Genomic DNA, 21,968 nt, shown 5'->3' on the forward strand with positions numbered 1-21,968 from the left:
TTTTTCTTATTGAAAATTTTCATGTGGTAAATTTACATGTGGTGAAATGCACAGATCTTAAGTGTACACGTCAATGAGTTTAAAAACATGCATTCATGTTACCTACACTACTTTCAAAATAGATCTTAAATATTTAATTCAGTGAATTCTGACAAATGCTTTACAATTATGTTATTACCCAATTCAAGATATAGAATATTTCCATCACCCCGGAAAGACCCTTCATGCTTCTTTCCAATCAATTATTCCCAGCCACCAGCTGCTGCTGCTGCTAATAAGTCGCTTCAATCTTGTCTGACTCTGTGCGACCCCATGAACAGCTGCCCACCAGGCTCCTCTGTCCACGGGTTTCTCCAGGCAAGAATACTGGAGTGGGTTGCCATTTCCTTCTCCTCCACCCACCAGAGGCATCCACTTTTCTGATTTCTGTCGCCATGTATTAGTTTTGTTCATTTTTACACTTAATGTAAGTGGAATCATATTGTGTGTATCCTTTTGTGTCTGGCTTTTTTTGCTCAAAAAATGTCTGAGAGATGTGATATTCATCCATGTTGTTGCTGAGTAGTATTCTCCTATGTGAATTTAGTATTCTTCAGTAGGACATTTGGGTTTCCTCGTTTTGGCTATTATGAATAAAACTGCTATAAACATTTTTGTACAAGTCTTTCTGAACGTATGCTTTCATATATACCTAGGAGTGGAGTGGAATGGTTGGGACATAGAATCGGTGTTTGTTTACCTTTATTAAAAACCATCAAATAGCTTTTCAAAGTGGTTGTATAATTTTTTCACTTTCACCAGTTTCAGTTGCTGTGCTTCCTTACCAATGCTTGGTATTGTGAGACTTTTTAATTTCAAACATTCAGATTAGTGGGAAGTGGGATGGGGGAGCCTGGTGGGCTGCCGTCTGTGGGGTCGCACAGAGTCGGACACGACTGAAGAGACTTAGCAGCAGCAGCAGTATCTCAGTTTTGTTTGAATTTGCATTTCTTTAAAGACTGCTGCTGCTGCTGCTAATATAGTCCTTAAAGACTAATAATGTTAAATACTTTTACTTGTGTGTGTTGGCTATTTGTATGTCCTTAAGAGTCCTTTTTTGTTCTGTGAATTGTGTTTAATAGTGTTGTTTTTTTTCTTCATCTTTTTCATATTTTATCTTTGAGGATATTAATGATTTTTTTTATTAACAGGTTTTTTCCCCTCACTCTATAGACTGTTTCCTTAATTTTTTTCCTGTTTTTTTTTTTTTTTGCTTCTTTCATATTAGAGGCATTTTGCAGATGCCTAATCATCTTGTTTCTCTGCTTATAATGCTGATTAGAAGTTCTGTATTAGGCTTGTTGCTGAGCATTTTTAATGTGCCCACCCCCAACTCAGTATATTTAGGTCTTTTCTCAGAGAAAAGTCCCCTCTAGTCTTTTGTTTGGAGGATAAATTTGTGACTGTTAGATTCTGGAAGCTCAGAGGAGGAAGAGGAGAGATGTCTCTACGTTCCCATTCATATATTTATTTAGTACCCTTATTTTTAGAATGGCTTACCTAATCTCATTTATCTGATGTCCAGAGAAATGTTTCCTATCTTCTAGACAATCAGGTTTTAGTCTTTTGCCATGGCTGGGGAGGCTTAGTGGCCAGGCTGTATGAAATGGAGTTGGAGATCTCTGGAGTATCACAGTTTCTTAAATAGCTTTGAGCCAATAGCACAACTGCCTTCTTTATTCTTATCCTTCTACACAGTCTAGAGGTACCCTGGTCCGACTCATTCTGAGCCTTAATAGGGTTCTGTCATATAAAAAGCTCACCTCCTATTGTCAGCTTAGGATTCAGCTTTATTACATCTACTAAGTCCTAATATTTTATATATGTCCATCCTTTATAACTTCCAAAATTTTCTTAGCTTTATCTCCTATGCTGATTTCTTTTTTGGGGGGGTTTATGCATTTAAAGAAAACAGTCCCTTTACTGAGTTTCAGTGGACTCTTATGCAGGGAGTGAAATTAAATATTTCAATCTAGTGTTCTTTTAATCAAACTCTGTTTTTTGTCATATAGTGTATTGTATGTTAGTTTTTCAAATTGTTATATTTTCATATTTGTAATTATTCTTGGTTGCTTTATATTTGCATTGCCTAAATTGCCTATAATTTACTGTTGCCTTAGTATTAGATATTTAAATTTATTCCAGTTTTTCATTGATTACATTATGGTGAAATGAACGTCTTCATTCATTGAAGCTTCTCCCAAATTTAGGATTATTTCTTTAGGATAGAATTCAAGAAATAACATCTTTTGTCTGAATCATTTTCTTTTTTAAAAAATTAATTTTATTGGAGTATAGTTGATTTACAAAGTTGTGTTAATTTCTGCTGTATAGAAAAGTGATTCAATTATATCAATACATGTATATATTCTTTTTCATGTTCTTTTTCATTATGTTTGTCATAGTATATTGGATATTGTTTCCTGTGGTATATATATAATAGGACCTTATTGTTTTGATATCATTTTCTGAAAGTGATATGAGTGTTGATTTTACTAAAGATTTTGTCAGAATTTGGTATTATAATTTGCGAAAAAATTATTTGCTAATTGAATAGTCCAAAATGGCAACTTATTTTATATTTTTTGATTTAGTTGTCAAACTGGAAGCTTTCCTGTAATTTTTGGTAGCTGTATTTACTCATTGTCTTTTTGTCATTTTTCTTACCAACATTTTAAGTTTAAAGAAAATCACTTTGTAGAACCTCTTTATAATAAAGACTTTAAATGTAAATTGTCTGACAGATTTGCTGTATTTTCTCCAGTTGGTTTACCATTTTATTGATTGCTTTTTGCTATTTTTTTAATATGCATAAGTTTAAAATTTGTATATGGTTAAACCTGTGAACTCTATTTTGTACACTTTGGAAGTTTCACATTTTTACTCTTTAATAGATGTAAAAAAAATAATTTGAATTTATGACTTTATATTTTTAGTATTGAGCCTTAAAAAAATTTACCTGAAATTTATTTTAGAGTGAAAGTTAGTATCTGAATTTTTGTGGTTTTTTTTTTTTAACTGCTAAGCAATTAATCCAGTATGAGCCAGGGAAACATTTCCGTTTTCTAAAAAGTCTTTAAAAAGAATTTGAATATGTGTGCTGCGTCACTTCAGTCGTGTCGGACTCTGTGTGACCCCAGAGACGGCAGCCCACCAGGCTCCCCCATCCCTGGGATTCTCCAGGCAAGAACACTGGAGTGGGTTGCCATTTCCTTCTCCTTGAATATGTGTAGTAACTCCTATTTTGCCTCATAAATTTCGTGCTGATTATTCCTCCACGTAGTCTTGCCACAGAAACTTGTGTATTTTCTCAGAGAAACTTGAATTGCATCATATGTAATCTAGACTTCCCTATTTTAAATTATTTTGTTCTGCTTTGGTTGTTTGGGAAGTGTTTGTACACTTTTGGTTTTGTGTAATAACTTCAGAATGTTGCCATCTTGAAGTTGTTTATAAAGCCATGTATGGTTATCAGGAAATAGCTGACAATTATGAAGTGCTTATTGTGTGCAATAGAGAAAAGAAACTCCTAGGCTTGTTTTATGTTTATTTTTTGATGGCCAGATTCAATTCTTGGTTTTAATAGTTCGTTTTGTTTTATTTTTGTTTCTTTAGCTAGGACCTTAGTTTAAAATATATTTTCCTGATAGCCTTTATCCCCTCTACTTATAATGGCCATATAACTGGTAGCCTGTTTCTTTTGAACCAGGGCCTTTTGGTGAAAAGATTTTCTTCTAATAGTAAAGCTACTTTAGATCTTTATGTCAGGATTTCTTATTAACAATAGACCCTCTCTTTTCCTTGATTGCTAGAAAGAAAAACATAAAAACCCCACTTCATATTGAAATGAAATTTAGTGTTTATATAATTCTGTCAACTTTAAAAAATTTTTACATTAAAATAAACAACAAGCAGAACTCTATCCAGTAGTGTTGTGCAGCGTGAATTGCTTCATTATCTCTAGATACTGTGTTTTTCTAGCAGCAGAAAGGATGAAATTGTGTTTATGAAACAAGGTGAATTTGGTTATATGAAATTTTTACTTACTGTCAACCCTTGCATTTTCTTTTTATTTGTTTATTGCCTATTAGCTTAATGGTTCTCTGAGATATATAGATTTCTTTTATTTTTATTTAAAGTTAAAAAAAAATTTTTTTTGGCTGTGTGGGGTCTTGGTTGCTGTGCAGGCTTTTCTCTAGTTTGGGCAAGGTGAGGGGCAGGGCACCTCTCTAGTTGCAATGCACATGGTTCTCATTGCGCTGGCTTCTCTTTTGGAGCAGCGGTTCTAGGGTGCAAAGGCTTCCATAGTTGCTACTCCGGACTCTAGAGCACAGACTCAATAATTGTGACGCGTGGGCTTAGTTGCTCTGTATGTGGGATCTTCCCAGATTGGGGATTGAACCCATGTATCCTGCATGGCAGACAGATTCTTTAGCACTGAGCCACCAGGGGAGTCTATGGATTTCTTTTAAAACGTGGGTTTAAGATGCTTATCCACTTTAATAATAGCAGCATGTTTCTGTTTCTGGGAGAAAAACAGCAGCACCACAATTTTCAAAAATAGAGTCAAATTAGAATATTTTTAGAATTATAAAAATCATGAATCAATAGCAGGCTCTTAACAAATCTCAGTTATATTTATTTTTCCTAAAAATGCAGTGAAATATTCATTTCAGTTTTAGATAAAACTATTACTATTAAAAATATGATCAAATTTCTTCAAAAGGCAGAACTCTTTTTGGTACCCCTGTTCTAATTTTTCCTCTTATATATTTATTCCATGGCATTATTTTGGGTATTTTAATAAATATATATATAAAGTTTTATTTGTAAAAAATGCCGCTCTGAATGAATCCTTCTAGTAATTACTTTGTTTCCTGACGACTTAATAACCACTGCCATGAGGTCACAGTGTAGAGTTATGATAAAAGGAATAAAATTTTTGTACATAACTAGGACAGAAGTTCCTTGGGGAAATATTGAGTGAATGATTACAGGAAAGATAATTCTTTAGTTACAGATTAATTGTCTTGAAAGTTAAATCCAACTTTAAAAGTCATTTTTAAAGAAAAAATCATTTATGAAACTAAATTAACTAATTAGAGCTTGGTTGACAAGGAAAGCTGGAAAGTAATACATATTTTCTTCATTTAAACAAAATTAACTTTCACTTGTTGAATTAACTTCCTTTTCATTTTCGTTCAGACCATAAGTTGGTAATGCTGCTGTCGGTAACTCTACCTGAGTATTTAGTAGAATAGTAGTGGCTTTTCCCTCCAGGGCTTATTGATAACCATTGCTATTAGAAAATCTGAGATAAAAAAACTGGTAAGGGACAATATCTAAAATACTCAAGAAAATTAACTATGGTATATGAATCCTTCCTATAAAAATTTGAAGCTGTTAGATTTATTATAATTTTAATTAAAAATTTTTCAGATAAAAGCATTTGTTATTACCAGGTTGGTGTGCACCTTCTTATCATAAAGTATGAGTAAAGACTATTGAGAAAATATAAAGCATAAACTCAGTTTGACAATGTAAATATGTGAATTTCTTTAAAGAATTCAAAATTGTCCCATTTAAATAATTCTTTTCAAAATTGCTTTTGGCATCTGAAGGAATAACATATAAAAGTTTGTCAGTTGTTATATGTTATTATCATTAGTAGTACTGAATATGACATTTTTTCCTGTCTTTTATTAGGCGTAGTATTTGCCAAGGCATTGATTTATTTTCAATACTCTTTCTTCTTAAATGACAGCAGTGTTGAGAATATAGGCACTGTGTGTGCTCTTTTTCACTAGTTTTCCAGGATAGTTAAAAAATTAGTTATTTCCACTCTGTATGGAAATTAAAAGAACAATAGCAAATTTCATTAATTTGTTTTCTTCTAATACATTTTTTAATTTCCAAAGTTCATTAACTTGTTCTCTTCTAAATTGGTTTTCTTTGTCATGCCTGTCATCAAGGATCTTAGTGAAACATAAAGATAGGTGAATTCTCATAGAATTGTGGGGAATTTTTCATGGTTTCTTAATTGAAAAGTATAAAAAATAACTTTAAACTTGAATATTATGGATTTAATTAGTACTGGTAGTAGAATATAGAATGTCAGGCTTTTAATTCTGTAATTAATTGCTAAAGATGTACCTGTGTTGTTATTTGTGACTTTCTTTACCAATGGGAGTCTAAAATATAAAATTTGACTTACTTGGAAGATGATGTCATTGGAGAACTGAGCTTTCATTTCTTTGCAGACATCTCAGTGAATAGTAAAATTTCTAAAAAGGAGAGATTTAGGATATGCAGTAAGTCCCCTACTTATGACTCTCCGAGTTGTGAACTTTCAGAGATGCGAAGGTGCATTTGCATATCCAGTCACATTAGTTAATTCACGTGCCTGGGATACATCGTTCTGCCTGGGATACATCATCATGTGTGTGCGTCCTCTAGAAGTACTTGTGCTTTTATGTAGTTTACAGTACTGCATAGCCAACAGTAGTACAGTATCTTTTTTTCAAACCCAGATGTCTAGAAGCAAGCATAAAAGCAGCAGTGAGGTAGCTGGTACCGCTAAGAAACACCAGGTGATGTAATGATGAAAGCAAAAATGAAAATGGTAGAGAGAGTGGAGTGAGGCGAAAAGATGGAATTGGAGGCCTAGAGAAAGGGCAAAGAGAGACAAGAAGAAGAAATAACTGAAGAACCAAAGGGATTCACAGTGCAGGAGACGCCAAGGGGATTTTCTTTGTTTGAGGAGGCACTGTTAGTTTTGGAGGCACAGGACCTGAACATATGACAGTATACAAAGATTGCAGCAGCCATTCTGAATGCAATCCCTTGCTACCGTGTCATCTAGATGAGCAAAGAGCTACTACCCAGGTATCACTGGATCATCTTTTCAAGATTGTTTTCAAGGGTCAGTAGAATTGAAATCAGCAAGGATCCAGAACCTGTGCCATTAACTTCAGGTGTGAGTGAAATCGCAGCTTGCCATCTGTCTCCTATTAATGATGATCCTTCAGCTGTGCCATCTCTGATCTCCCCTCCCTCCTCCAGTTCACTGGATGCCAGCCCCTGTATGCCAGCTATTGTACTTCCCACTGTACTTTTCAAGGTACTGTACTGTGATATTAAAAATATTTTCTTTAATTTTTGTGTTTGTTTTGTTAATGTACTATTTGTGTGAAATGGGGCTAGTATTGGGGCTTCCCAGGTCGGGCAGTGGTAAAGAATCTGCCTGCCAGCGCAGGAGATCTAAGAGACAGTTTCGATCCCTGGGTGGGGAAGATCCCCTGGAGGAGGAAATGACAACCCACTCCAGTATTCTTGCCTGGAAAATTCCATGGACAAAGGATCCTGGCGGGCTATGGTCCAGGGTCTTGGCAAAGGGTCGGGCATGACTGAGTGCATGCACACACACACACATAGGTACAGTACTGTACTATAATATATAGCCTATTGTGTTAGTTGAGTTACTAACTTTGTCAGATTTATGACCGAATTGGACTTGCAGCTACTGCTGCTAAGTCACTTCAGTCATATCCGACTCTGTGTGACCCCATAGACAGCAGCCCACCAGGCTCCCCTGTCCCTGGGATTCTCCAGGCAAGAACACTGGAGTGGGTTGCCATTTCCTTCTCCAGTGCATGAAAGTGAAAAGTGAAAGTGAAGTCGCTCAGTCATGTCCAACCCTCAGCGACCCCATGGACTGCAGCCTTCCAGGCTCCTCTGTCCATGGGATTTTCCAGGCAAGAGTACTGGAGTGGGATGCCATTGCCTTCTCCTGGACTTGCAGATGTGTAGTCAAAACAAAACTTGTTTGTATGTAGGGAACTTACTGTATTATGTTATAAAAAAACTTCCTAAAAGGAAAGAGAATGAAAGTAGTAATTTTTTTAAATTTTAAATTCATGGATATTAAATGTGACTGGCTTAGCAGGTTTTAGGGGATGGTGATGAAAGAAACATCATTGGTTCCCTTCAGTTCAGTTGCTCAATCATGTCCAACTCTTTGTGACCCCATGAATTGCAGCACACCAGGCCTCCCTGTCCATCACCAACTCCTGGAGTTCACCCAAGCTCATGTCCATCTAGTCGGTGATGCCATCCAGCCATCTCATCCTCTGTCATCCCCTTCTCCTCCTGCCCCCTAACCCTCCCAGCATCAGAGTCTTTTCCAGTGAGTCAGCTCTTTGCATGAGGTGGCCAAAGTATTGGAGTTTCAGCTTTAGCATTGGCCCTTCCAATGAACACCCAGGACTGATCTCCTTTAGAATGGACTGATTGGATCTCCTTGAAGTCCAAGGGACTCTCAAGAGTCTTCTTCAACACCACAGTTCAAAAGCATCAATTCTTCGGTGCTCAGCTTTCTTCACAGTCCAACTCTCACATCTATACATGACCACTGGAAAAACCATAGCCTCGACTAGACGGACCTTTGTTGGCAAAAGTAATGCTTTGCCATAGCTTTCCTTCCAAGGAGTAAGCATCTTTTAATTTCATGGCTGCAGTCGCCATCTGCAGTGATTTGGTGGACCCCCAAGATAAAGTCTGACACTGTTTCTACTGTTTCCCCATCTGTTTGCCATGAAGTGATGGGACCAAATTCCATGATCTTCGTTTTCTGAATGTTGAGCTTTAAGCCAACTTTTTCACTCTCCTCTTTCACTTTCCTCAAGAGGCTTTTGAGTTCCTCTTCACTTTCTGCCATAAGGGTGGTGTCATCTGCATATCTGAGGTTACTGGTATTTCTCCCAGCAATCTTGATTCCAGCTTGTGCTTCTTCCAGCCCAGCGTTTCTCATGTTTCTCTTAGGAAACCTGAAACCAGTGTGTGGGCTGGCCTTCTCTTCCTCCATCCCTCCCTCCTTCCCATTTATCTTTCCTCCTCCCCCTTCTTTCCTTCCTTCCCTTTTTCTTGCCTTTCTGCTTCCTCCTTCCCCTCCCTCCTCGCTTTCAGTCTTTTTCTCTCTCCTCAAGAGAATCAGTACAGAGATATACGTTAGCCTTATCTGACTCAGTTCAGTTCAGTCGCTCAGTCAGGTCTGACTCTTTGCGACCCTATGAACCGCATCACGCCAGGCCTCCCTGTTTACCCAACTCATGTCCATTGAGTCGGTGTCCTTCATTCTTTCTGGAGTTATTTCTCCACTGATCTCTAGTAGCATATTGGGCATCTACTGACCTGGGAGTTCATCTTTCAGTGTCCTATTTTTTTGCCTTTTCATACTGTTCATGGAGTTCTCAAGGCAAGAATACTGAAGTGGTTTGCCATTCCCTTCTCCAGTGGACCACGTTCTGTCAGACCTCTCCACCATGACCCATCCGTCTTGGGTGGCCCCACATGGCATGGCTTAGTTTCATTGAGTTAGACAAGCTATGGTCTGTGCTTATCTGACTAAACTATTGCAAAAATCCTTTTTTTTTTTTTTGCCATCCCCAGCAGTTTGTGGAGTGTTAGTTCCTGGACTAGTGATTGAACCCTTGGACCTTGGCAGTGAAAGCTCAGAGTCCTAACCACTGGACTGCTAGGGAATTCCACCCGCCCGCCCACCACTTATTTGGGAAGAATCTTATGAGATAGTGTCTGTAAAAATGCCTTTAAAGCATAAAATGCTAGGTTAGATACAAGGTATATTCTTTTTTTTTTTTTTAAGAGATTAAAGGCACTGATGACAACTTGTCATTACATTTGGTAGATTTGCAGAGAAATTTGGGCTACTGATTGTCTTTTGACTAAGTTTTTTCATCTCTGGGGGAAAGGAGAGTACTTGGAAACATATATTTTAGAGTAGTTGAACTGATCAGTGCAGTGTTGCTGATAGCTCAAAAGTTTATGAACTAGGAGAATGATAAATTGTGTGTTTGATTTGAAAAACTGCTGGAAGCAAGTGAATGAACTAGAAAACTTGTCATCAACATATGTTAAATAGTCATTTTATATTATGGAGAATAAAAAAAGCCAAGTGAATACTTAAAGGCATTCTTTCCATGACATTTTTAAGACTCTCCTGCAGCATTTTAAGTATGCAACAGATTTCCTGTGATCAAAAACTAAGTGGTGTCTTTTCTGATTTATGTTCTTACAGGCAGTTTTCAAAGGCACATTCATCCTTAGAAATTATTTGAGATTGCTAAGTGACATATTTGGCATGTTTCAGAATGTGAGCTGCCATTCTTAGTAGAAGAAAACCTGAACAACTTGCCTGTTTCTCCATTTGTGCTCTAAGCTGATGAGTTGTTATTGGTGCATTCATTGATAAAGTAGCTCAGCTGTCCAGCACACATATTCCATTCTGTATTTTTTTTTCACATTTTTATGCTTGTTAATAGAAACTAACAGGAAGACACAGAATTTTCTCTTCGACTACTGCAATTTTTTATGCAATGCAGCAAAGCTCAGGGATGCTGGGCAAGCAGAAGTAGTGGCAGATGGTTCAACCTGATGGTCTGCAAAGACAGAGTGATTCCTTTTGATTACAGACACTGGCAGTCTGTGAAATGAAGATACCGAGCCACAGTCTACCACCATGCACTAACCGTGTGCGTGGTGGTAAAGCCAAGAACAACTTTGTATGGGCATCGTAGAAGTGCTGCATTCACTTTTCCATACACCCACACGTAGCAACACTGCCCGCATTGTATCTGTGAGTGCTAAGGCTAAACGGCATTGACGTTGCCATGCTGTTTTCTACTTTGAATTACAGATGATTTAAAACTAGTACATAAAAGCAGGGAACTAGATTTATACCTTCTCAATAACAAGAGAAATGGAGATTTATTTTCTCCATTATTTGAATAACTAACTGTACAGGGCCATACAGGATAGATTCTTTTAGAAATTTTTCTTTGAATTATAGAGACTATATAAACAACAATGAATAAAAGGCTTGGAAAAGTACAATTGTAGGCATGTAATTTGGTAGAGCCATTTGGAAGGAAGTTTGATATTTATTAAATGAAAGAAATGTGAATGACCTAGTTAGCACTTTCTAAAGAAGCATAATATATGTGTATATGTATATATTTTATTAGGAGGCATGATTTTTCATGGCAAATGTTGTATGAAGGAAAAAATGAGAAACAAGATAAATGTCCAACAATAAGTGAATATCTAGACTATCTGTAGTATTGTTGATAACGGAATACTGTGCAGCACATAAAGGAATGAGCTACATTTCTATGAGTAGTACTTATAAAGGCATGAAAAAAGATCTGAAAGGAGGTAGACCAAACACTGAAGAAGGGTGTGGGATTGAAACTAGTGGGAGGAAGTGACAAGGATTTGGTAGTGGTGAGGCCTTTAGCCTTATGTGCGTGCAGTTTGAATTTAAAAGAAGACTGCTTTTACTTATTATTTGTGTAAAAAAAAGTTAATCAGAAAGCTATCCCAAAGTACTGTCCAATACAACACCCACTTTGTTTTTGTATAATATCATTCATTGTGTATATATTTTGTATGCTTTTAATAATCTTTGGTCAGTTTATCTTATAAATAATGTTTTCAAGGTTCTATGAAGTCTTTTTTTTTTTTTTTGCCATCTTTAATGATACTCTTACATTATTTCTTTAAATGAAACTCCCAGGAATGAACCATATGATCAAAGGATATGAACATTTCCTGCTCTTAAATATTTCCATATTAATTTACAAAAGGATTTTTACCAGTGTATGATGCTACCAGCAAAAGTGAAGTGCACTAACTTCATAACTTCAGCATTCAAATTTCTTCTTAAAAGCATAACATAGAGATTAACATTATGGACCCTGGAAACTGAGTCCTTGGGTGCAAATCACGTTTCTGCCACTCAGCTGCCTGACTTTGGGCAAGTGACTTACCTTTTGTTCTCCAACTTCCTCATCTGTAAAATGGAAATAATAAGTGTGTACTCTGTAGGGAAATTACAAGGATTATATGAAATAATATTTGTAAAACACCTGGAATAGTGCCTCCCATAGAGCACATGTTAGATAAAATTAAAAAATAATAATAATAATTTGGAGGCCCCTTGGAGCAAGACTGTGTCATACATATCCAGTTTGTATCTTATCTGACTTGTTTGATATTGTGTGATTCTTTTTCTTCTAAAACTTGTCACTTTTTATCTTGAAGCAAAAAACATACCATGAAAATATATAAATACATAATTTTTGAGTACATGGTATCTGTTTTAATGATAAGGAAAAAGGTACATTTATCAGAGTTAAGAGATTGTGAGTGATCATTTGATTTTCTGCCTTTGCACAAGTAAATGTCTAAATTATACCTATTCTACAGAATTCAGTTCAGTTCAGTTGCTCAGTCGTGTCTGGCTCTTTGCGACCCCATGAATCGCAGCACGCCAGGCCTCCCTGTCCATCACCAACTCCCGGAGTTCAGTCAAACTCAAGTCCATTGAGTCCGTGATGCCATCCAGCCATCTCACACTCTGTCGTCCCCTTCTCCTCCTGTCCTCAATCCCTCCTAGCATCAGAGTCTTTTCCAGTGAGTCAACTCTTCGCATGAGGTGGCCAAAGTACTGGAGTTTTCAGCTTTAGCATCGGTCTTTCCAGTGAACACCCAGGACTGATCTCCTTTAGAATGGACTGGTTGGATCTCCTTGAAGTCCAAGGGACTCTCAAGAGTCTTCTCCAACACCACAGTTCAAAAGCATCAATTCTTCGGCGCTCAGCTTTCTTCACAGTCCAACTCTCACATCCATACATGACCGCTGGAAAAACCATAGCCTTGACTAGACAGACCTTTGTTGGCAAAGTAATGTCTCTGCTTTTTAATATGGTATCTGCTGCTGGTGCTGCTAAGTTGCTTCAGTTGTGTCTGACTCTGTGTGACCCCACAGATGGCAGCCCACCAGGCTCTCCTGTCCCTGGGATTCTCTAGGCAAGAACACTGGAGTGGGTTGCCGTTTCCTTCTGCAGTGCATGAAAGTGAAAAGTGAAAGTGAAGTCACTCAGTCGTGTCCAACTCAGCGACCCCACGGACTGCAGCCTAGCAGGCCCCTCCATCCATGGGATTTTCCAGGCAAGAGTACTGGAGTGGGTTACCATTGCCTTCTCCGAATATGCTATCTAGGTTGGTCATAACTTTCCTTCCAGGGAGTAAGTGTCTTTTAATTTTATGGCTGCAATCACCATCTGCAGTGATTTTGGAGCCTCCAAAAATAAAGTCTGATACTGTTTCCACTGTTTGCCCATATATTTCCCATGAAGTGATGGGACCAGATGCCATGATCTTGGTTTTCTGAATGTTGAGCTTTAAGCCAACTTTTTCACTCTCCTCTTTCACCTTCATCAAGAGGCTTTTTGGTTCCTCTTCACTTTCTGCCATAAGGGTGGTGTCATCTGCATATCTGAGGTTATTGATATTTCTCCCAGCAGTCTTGACTCCAGCTTGTGCTTCTTCCAGCCCAGCGTTTCTCATGATGTATTCTGCATATAAATTAAATAAACAGGGTGACAGTATACAGCCTTGATGTGCTCCTTTTCCTATTTGGAACCAGTCTGTTGTTGCATGTCCAGTTCTGATGCTTCCTGACCTGCATATAGGTTTCGCAAGAGGCAGGTCAGGTGGTCTGGTATTCCCATCTCTTTCAGAATTTTCCACAGTTTATTGTGATCCACACAGTCAAAGGCTTTGGCATAGTCAATAAAGCAGAAATAGATGTTTTTCTGGAACTCTTTTGCTTTTTCCATGATCCAGCGGATGTTGGCAATTTGATCTCTGGTTCCTCTGCCTTTTCTAACATACTGTATGTCCCACCTGGGTTTCATTTAGTAGGATACTAAATGAAAGAGGAGGAGATACTTCTAGTGATGACAAACATTAGGTATAAGATAATGAGAAAACGGTTTTATTGAGCCCCATTGTGAGTCAGTATTGTTTTAGATGCTGTGATTCAGTAATAAGTGTAAGGCTATCAATAGAAGAATAGATAGGACATTCATTTGATCATTAAAAGAAATCTGAATCTCTATCCAAAAATTTATTGAACATCGTAGTATTTAAGATTCTTTGATTGGTGTTGGGGTACAGATTAATAAGGTCGTTTCTTTGTTCTCACGAGCAGAGGGGCGATACACAATTAAATCAATGAATACAGTGTAAGTTGTATTATTTAAAAGGTGAAGCATTGAAAAATTGATGCTAAGTAAATGGCGATGAAGAAGATCATTCTATGGGAGGAACACATAACTTTTTAGGTAGTGGGGCATGGAAGCCTTTAGAATATGCTTCTAGAAAAGCACAAGAGAGACATTCGGCACTGTCTTTAATAGGCAGTGCAAGAGTGACAGTGAGTATAATATTGTTAGGGAATGGTAAATACAGTTAACTCTTAATCAACTCAGGTTTGAACTGCACAAGTCCATCTGTACTCAGATTTTTTCTCAGTAGTAAATACATATGTATGATCATGATTGGATGAATCTGAGAATGTGGGACTAAAGATACAGAGGAACCATGTATTCAGAAAAACTGCACACACAGAGAACCGACTATAAGTTTTATACATGAATTTTTCAATTGCATGGAGGGTTGGTACCCTAGCCTCCCCCCAACTCCCACCCCTTTCATTCATTTTTCGAGTCAACTGTAATGGAATAGTTGGAGCCTTTGTGTAGCTACTTCTCATTCTAAGTTCTACAGTTAAATTTTTCCAAAAAAAAAGGACTTCCCTGACAGTCCAGTGGTTAGGACTCCATGCTTCCTCTGCAAGGGGCCCAGGTTTGATCCCTAGTTGGGGAACTAGGATCTCATATGCCAAGCGGCCAAAAAAAAGAAAAAAAAATATCTTCTATTTATTGCATGCTAAAACATCTTAGATCCTTTTGGTCTAAGACAAGGATTCTCATCATCAGTATTATAGTCTTGGCTAGTTTATCCAAATTCAATATAGAATAAACTCTGTAAAAATTAGTTTCATTTAAAATCTAATTTTTAGATGTAAAAACTCTTGCTTGGGGTTTGTATTCTTGATGTACAGAGTAACGTTACTTTTATTAACCCTTTACTGGTTTTCTGATTCTTTGAATTCTGCATTATCTGCATTTTTCTAGTACTGTTTCTCAGTTTTGAGGTTCTGACCTATAACTGATGTTTTTCTGATTGCTCCCTATATATTTTATATATTCAAGTAACCATTAAATTACAAGCTACCCTGGTGGCTCAGACACTAAAAAATCTGCCTGCAATGCAGGAGACCTGGGTTCGATCCCTGGGTCGGGAAGATCCCTTGGAGAATGACATGGCAACCCACTCCAGTATTCTTGCCTAGAGAGTATCCATGGATAGAGGAGCCTGGTGGGCTCCATGCAGTTCTTGGGGTCACAAAGAGTTGGGCATGACTGAACGACTAAGTGCAGCATAGCACAACCATTAAATTATCTTTTATATGCTCTCCTGATTATATTAGATATCCAGATTTAGTTCAGAAGTTTTACTTTTATGCTAGGTTAATGTATCTTGTACTTACCTTTGCAATGTGTTCATGCCAGACATAATTTATTCACCACTCATTTGCTTTTTACCATTTTCCTGTGTCATGTTTGTAGAAATTTCTTTGTTTCTTTTGCGGGATTTCTGCTTTATTACTTGTGCTTTTATGTTCAGTTAACTGTTTATATTTTACCATTCTTTTCCTCTCTATTAGATACTTTGAGAACTTTGAAAGAATGGTTATTTTGACTTTTCCTTAAAAATGCGGTATTTCTGTGTTTTAGAGTCAAACAAAATACTGTGCATGCTTAGAGGGATTTGTGAAAATTTATCTTGGTAGACATGTTCACTATAAGAAATTAGATTTGTACTATTGAGTGATTTAAATGAGGTTAAGAGAAACATACTAGATTAACTGAGCAATTGAAATGTGTTTTTTAAAAAATTATTTTTTTAGTTAAACTTTTTTTTGTCTGTGCTGCATATTCATTGCTGCTCCTGGGTTTTCTCTAGTTGCAGTGCGCAGGCTTCTCATTGCCGTGACTTCTGTTACAGAGCAGGGCTTCGGTCTCAGTAGTTGCGGCACATGGGCTTAGTTGCCCTGTGGCACGTGGACTCTTTCCTTGCCAGGGATTGAACCTGTGTCCCCTGCATCGGCAGGCAGATTCTTAACCACTGGACCACCAGGAAAGCCCAAAATGTATTTTGTATATGTGTATATGTACATATATATACACAAACACACAAAAGAGAGGGTGAGCTAGTTTTAAAGTACTCTACACTTTGAGTTCTGTAAGTTTATTTGGAATTTAAAATTTATTTCTCCATAGAAACAGTGTTAAAAATGATGATTAGATTCATAGGGTGGTGATTTACAGAAATTTAAGTCACTGTGTATCTGAAATATTGTATATTTGCAATAAAAAAGTAATACAAACAATTCTGTGGGGATACTAGATGAACTACAGTAATAATAAAGTTGAAAAAGTTATTTTAAAATATATCTAAATGCTAATATTTGAATATGTGGAATACTGTTCCCTGCTAAGTCAGTGAGTGCTTTTCAGATGCAGCCTCAGAGTGTTTATCAGCTGCATTAGTCACAAAGAAGGTTAAGAGTATTCTTAGGGAATTTTTGTCTTATTTGTAAATAGCTGGGGAGTTGTCAGTAAGTCAGGTGTTTGTATTTGTAGGAATGTTCCTATGCATTTGGGTTAGATTTTTCACATGGGTAAAATCTATTCTTTTTTTAAGTCAGCCTTCTTTTGCTCAATATAACAACAACTTCATCCATGTTGTTAACTTGGTTCAGTAGCTTTTGCCTCTTCTGTGCTGAATAGTATTCTGTAATCTTAATGTATAATGATTTTTTGTTAACCTGTTCAGTGAACATTTGGGTCATTTCCAGTTTTTTGCTGTTATCAGTGAAGTTACTATGAACATTTTGTACAAGTCCTTTGGGATCGTATAGTTTTATTTCTCTTAGGTAAATACTTAGGAGTGAAATTGCTGGGCCATAGGATAGGTATGTGTTAGTAAGAAGCAGCTAAACTTTTTCCTAAGCAGGGTATGCTGTTTTATTATATTCCACTGCTGCTGCTGCAGCTAAGTCACTTCAGTCGTGTCCAACTCTGTGTGACCCCATAGATGGCAGCCCACCAGGCTCCCCCGTCCCTGGTATTTTCCAGGCAAGAACACTGGAGTGGGTTGCCATTTCCTTCTCCAAACTAGCAGTGAGTAAAAGTTTCACTTCCTCTGTATCCTTGTCAACATTTGGTGTTCTTAGCCTTTAAAGTTTTAGCCATTTTAATAGTTGTGTAATAGTGTCTCATCAATGGTTTTTTTCTTGAGGAAGTTTTTTTTTTTTTTAACATGGACCATTTCAACAGTCTTTATGGAGTTCGTTACAATATTGTTTCTGATTTATGTTTTGTTTTTTTGGCCCCGAAGCATGTGGGATCTTAGCACCCTGGCTAGGGATGGAACCCGCACCTCCTGACTCCTGGAAGGGGAGTCTTAACTGCTGAGCTGCCAGGGAAGCCCCTCATCAATGGTTCTAATTTACATTTCCTATCTTCTTTTATGAAATGCTCATATAAGTGTTTTTTCTGATCTTTCACTTGGGCTCTCTGTCTTTCTAATGTTTGCGTTAAAGGAAGGTAATAGAAGGAGTCTGATACTTAGAGATGAAGTTGTAGATGTTCAGAAGCAATGTAGTTAGTAACTCTTAAACCAGGCAGTGATGTTTTCTGTATTGATGAGACGGCTAGGGATTGGACCTTCAATGATCTCATTTGCTTTTTGTGTTTTGATGGGTAGAATTCAGAATAAGTAGAAAGCTTATTAATTTAGATTGTAATAATAGAATTTAAACTTTGGGTTCCCAGGTAGAGCCATAGCCATATCTGCCATAGCAACAGTTTGTATGAGCATTGTTACGACTCCTACGAGCCATTAGTTTTTTTGAGGGTAATATTTCTTAGAGATCAAAATCAGTACTTAACAATACTAACATTGTCCTTGATTAGCCAAATCAGTCTTTTTTTGGCCTCATGTCTTTTTAGAATAAATACATAAGCATTAAAATTAGTTTTTTTACTTTATCTTATTTAGAGTTAATTTCCTGTGTCAAAGTGAATGTCTGCTTAAAAGGAATTGATCCTTTATATTAGAAACTCTAGTTTATGGAACAAATGTTAGGCAAGATTCAGAATTTCTAACTTTGTGCCGCTTGATTAAAGATTATGAATATGTATGTGATTTTAATCCTTCAACTTTACTTTTCCCCTTCTTATCAGAGGAGAAACTCTTATGTACCATTTGACCCTAGATATATTCTGAAACTTTTTAATTAAAAAAATTTTTTTTAATTTTAATTTACTATTTTCATCTCTGCTGGGTCTTCATTGCCGCGTGGGGTTTTCTCTAGCTGTGGTGAGTTGGGGTACTCTCCAGTTGCAGTGCGAGGGCTTCTTGTTGCAGTGGCTTCTCTTGGTTCGGAGCATGGGCTCTAAGGTACCTGGACTTCGTAGTTGTGGTGCACAGGCTTAGTTGCTGCGTGGCAGGTGGAATCTTCCTGGATCAGGGTTCAAACCCATGTCTCCTGCATTGGCAGGCAGAATCTTAACCACTGGACCACAAGGGAAGTCCATATTCTGAAACTCTTGTTTTCTGAAGTCACTAGTGGCAAAAAAAATGCTGTTCGTAGGCTGTCTCTTAGATCTGAGACATTCAGGTTGGCCTTTATTATCTACTTGAAGTGACTTTGCAGTAGTTTTTGTTTTAAGTAGTCTGCCAGAGGCTTTTGGTAGGTAAATTCACTTTTAGATCAACCACACTAAGCATATTAAAAAAAAAATGTATTGGGATATAGCCGATTAACAATGTTGTGATAGTTTAGGTGAACCACGCAAAGGGGACTCAGCCATACATACATACATGTATCAAGGACATTTATAAATTAATAGCGGTTGTGATTTTCTTTCTACTTTGGGCATTTTCCTTCTGTATTTGGATATTCTTATTCTAGTTTGGCAGAGAAAAGCATATTTCCTAGTGTGTGTTTACTTCTGTGGTTATCTTCTGCTTCATATGTTGTTAAATTTTCATCCATGCCTTTGGAACCAAATTGTTAAATAGCAACTCCTGTCTTTTAGCAAAAAGCTGAATGCATGATAGGCTTTGGCTGTATAAGAAGGATGAAGAAATAGATTGCTTGGTCCCTGCTTTCAAGAGACTTAAAATCTACTTGGAGAAATAAGACTTAACCATAACCTTTGAAAAAAAATTGTGATTTAAGGCAGTGTATAATAGGAATATAGAGTACCAATATTGTGAAATATTTTATAAGCATGTAATGAGTAGTAGTGAAGTAGTGAACTTTTAAAAAAAGCTTACCTTTACAAAAGTGGATTAAATTTCATATACTTTACATATATGTATATGATTTAAATGGAAGTTAAAAAGAGTATAGTTTCACTAGAGTTCAGAGAATGCACATGGAAATGAAAATATCCATCTGAGGTCATTGCAGAAAAAGGTTGATGACTACTGGTATAGACAAAAGAATTATAAAAGTTTAGAGATAAGCAATGTTCTGTTTTTTTTATACTGATTTTTAAGGGGGGACAATCACAATATAGACATTTATTTTCCTTTCAAAGACTGCATTCTCATCCCTTCATCTGATCCTGTAGAAGCATTTAAGTAGTTTTTCTATCTAAACTAGAAAGGAGGATTTGGCCTGTTTATTATTGGTAATATGACTATTGTATTGGTCTGCTTGGGGTGTCATTTCCTCCTCCAGGGGATCTTCTTGATCCAGGGATTGGCAGGTGGATTCTTTACCACTGAGCTACCTGGGAAGCCTATCTCCTGCTATATTCCCATCTTTATTCCTGGCTTCTGCTGAAGTAGTTGCTTAAGTTTGGGTCTCGTGGACATAACTAAATTCCTTATCAAATAGATATTAGCGTTCTCTTCAGATCAAGCCTTTATCATTTTTTTGCAGTATGGATAGGCTGAGAATTTTCCAAACCTTAAAGTTCTGGGTCCTTTTTGTTCAACAATTCCTTCCATTTATCTCTTTCTTTACATTTTACTAAAAACAAGTAAGAGGAAAACAAGTCTTCAACGTTTTGCTTAGAAATCTCCTCACCCAAATAACCAGTTTCATCACTTCAAAGTTCTGTATTCTGTAGAACACTAGAACATGACCACAGTTCAGGCAAGTTTTTTGTCACATTTTAATAAGAATCAGAGGCTTCCCTGGTGGCTCAGTGGTAAAGAATCCGCCTGCTAATGCAGAAGTGGGTTTGATCCCTTAGATCGGATCAGGAAGATCCCCTGGAGAGGGAAATGGCAACCCACTCCAGTATTCTTGCCTGGAAAATCCCGTGGTCAGAGGAGCCTGGTGGGCTATAGTCCATGGGGTCGCAAAGGACTTGAACATGACTTAGCGACTAAAAAACAACAATAAGGGTTATCTCTCCTCTGGTGTCTTCTTCCTCATTTCTATCTGATATCTTTTTACCCAACTGAACTTGGGTTCATTGGCCCACCACTCAGCAAAGCAGTCTCCTGACGCCAGGTAATGGTGAAAAAATGCATGGCCTTTCTTTGCAGAGCACCACTCAAGGAGAGTGCACAGCTAATGATCAAAAGACCTGAACTCCCCCTGTGGCTTTCAGGCAAGGGTTTTAAAAGGCAGCAATTAGGGATTGGGGTCATGGAGTGCATGAATCAGCTAGTGGACATCCTTCTGATTGGTTGGTGGTGATATTCAGGAATCTTAATCATCAATTTTCTGGTTTCAGTCAGTTTGGGGGTCTTTGTGCTTGTGGTCATGCTTGTGGTCAGCTTGTAGTTACCACCCTCCACTGGGTAGGCATCTTAGTTTCTGTAGAACAGCTCAATGATACATGTCAGACTGTTCTCTGTATCCCTCCAGTGACTTAGTTTTGTGACTCCGTTCAAGCTATTACTTTTCTTGCTTGACTGCTTTTCCTTTGTTTCAGCATTTTCCACTTCTTTAATTGTTAACTACTTGAGTCTCCTCTTTGGCCAAAACAGAGAGGGACACAGAGGGGCTAGTACCCAGGAAGAGTCTGTGAGGTCCCACTTGGTGTCAGTCTCCTCCTTTTCTTTGATGCTCCTTGGTCACGAGGGGCAGGGGTGGTACAAGAAAGGAAATAAAGGGTTTTTTTAATTAATTAATTTTAATTGGAGGCTAATTAATTTATAATATTGTAGTGGTTTTTGCCATACATTGACATGAATCAGCCACGGGTGTACATGCGTTCCCCATCCTGAACCCCCCTCCTACCTCACTCCCACCCATCCCATTCTTCAGGGTCATTCCACTGTACCAGCCCTGAGCGCCCTGTCTCATGCATTGAACCTGGACTGGCAGTCTGTTCCACATATGATAATATACAATGCTATTCTTTGAAATCATCCCACCCTCGCCTTCTCCCACAGAGTCCAAAAGTCTGTTCTTTACATCTGTGTCTCTTTTGCTGTCTCGCATATAGGGCCATCTTTACCATCTTTCTAAATTCCATAGATATGTGTTAATATACTGTATTGGTGTTTTTCTTTCTGACTTACTTCACTCTGTATAATAGGCTCCATCCAGTTTCATCCACTTCATCAGAACTGATTCAAATGCATTCTTTTTAATAGCTGAATATTCCATTGTGTATATGTACCATAGCTTTCTTATCCATTCTTCTGCTGATGGACATCTAGGTTGCTTCCATGTCCTAGCTATAGTAAACAGTGCTGTGATGAACATTGGGGTACACGTATCTCTTTCATTTCTGGTTTCCTCGGTGTATATCCCCAGCAGTGGGATTGCTGGGTTGTATGGCAGTTCTGTTTCCAGTTTTTTAAGGAATTTCCACACTGTTCTCCATAGTGGCTGTACTAGTTTGCATTCCCACCAGCAGTATAAGATGGTCTCCTTTTCTCCACACCCTCTCCTGCATTTA

General features: G+C 37.5%; 1 protein-coding gene across 2 annotated transcripts in view; it reads left to right on the forward strand.

Moving 5' to 3' along the window:
• The window catches only part of USP32 (ubiquitin specific peptidase 32), a 204,501-nt gene that overhangs the window by 26,067 nt on the left and 156,466 nt on the right, over window positions 1-21,968 (forward strand). The window contains exon 1 of one of the 2 annotated variants that reach the window (XM_061390240.1): window positions 6,570-7,159. The exons of the other annotated variant lie outside the window; for it this stretch is intronic. The gene's annotated coding sequence lies outside the window, so the exon portion shown is untranslated. Of the gene's footprint in view, window positions 1-6,569; window positions 7,160-21,968 lie in introns of those variants that run through there. 2 annotated transcript variants of the gene reach the window in all.

Source organism: Bos javanicus, chromosome 19 (assembly GCF_032452875.1).
Source record: "Bos javanicus breed banteng chromosome 19, ARS-OSU_banteng_1.0, whole genome shotgun sequence".
NCBI classification, from domain to species: Eukaryota; Metazoa; Chordata; class Mammalia; order Artiodactyla; family Bovidae; genus Bos; species Bos javanicus.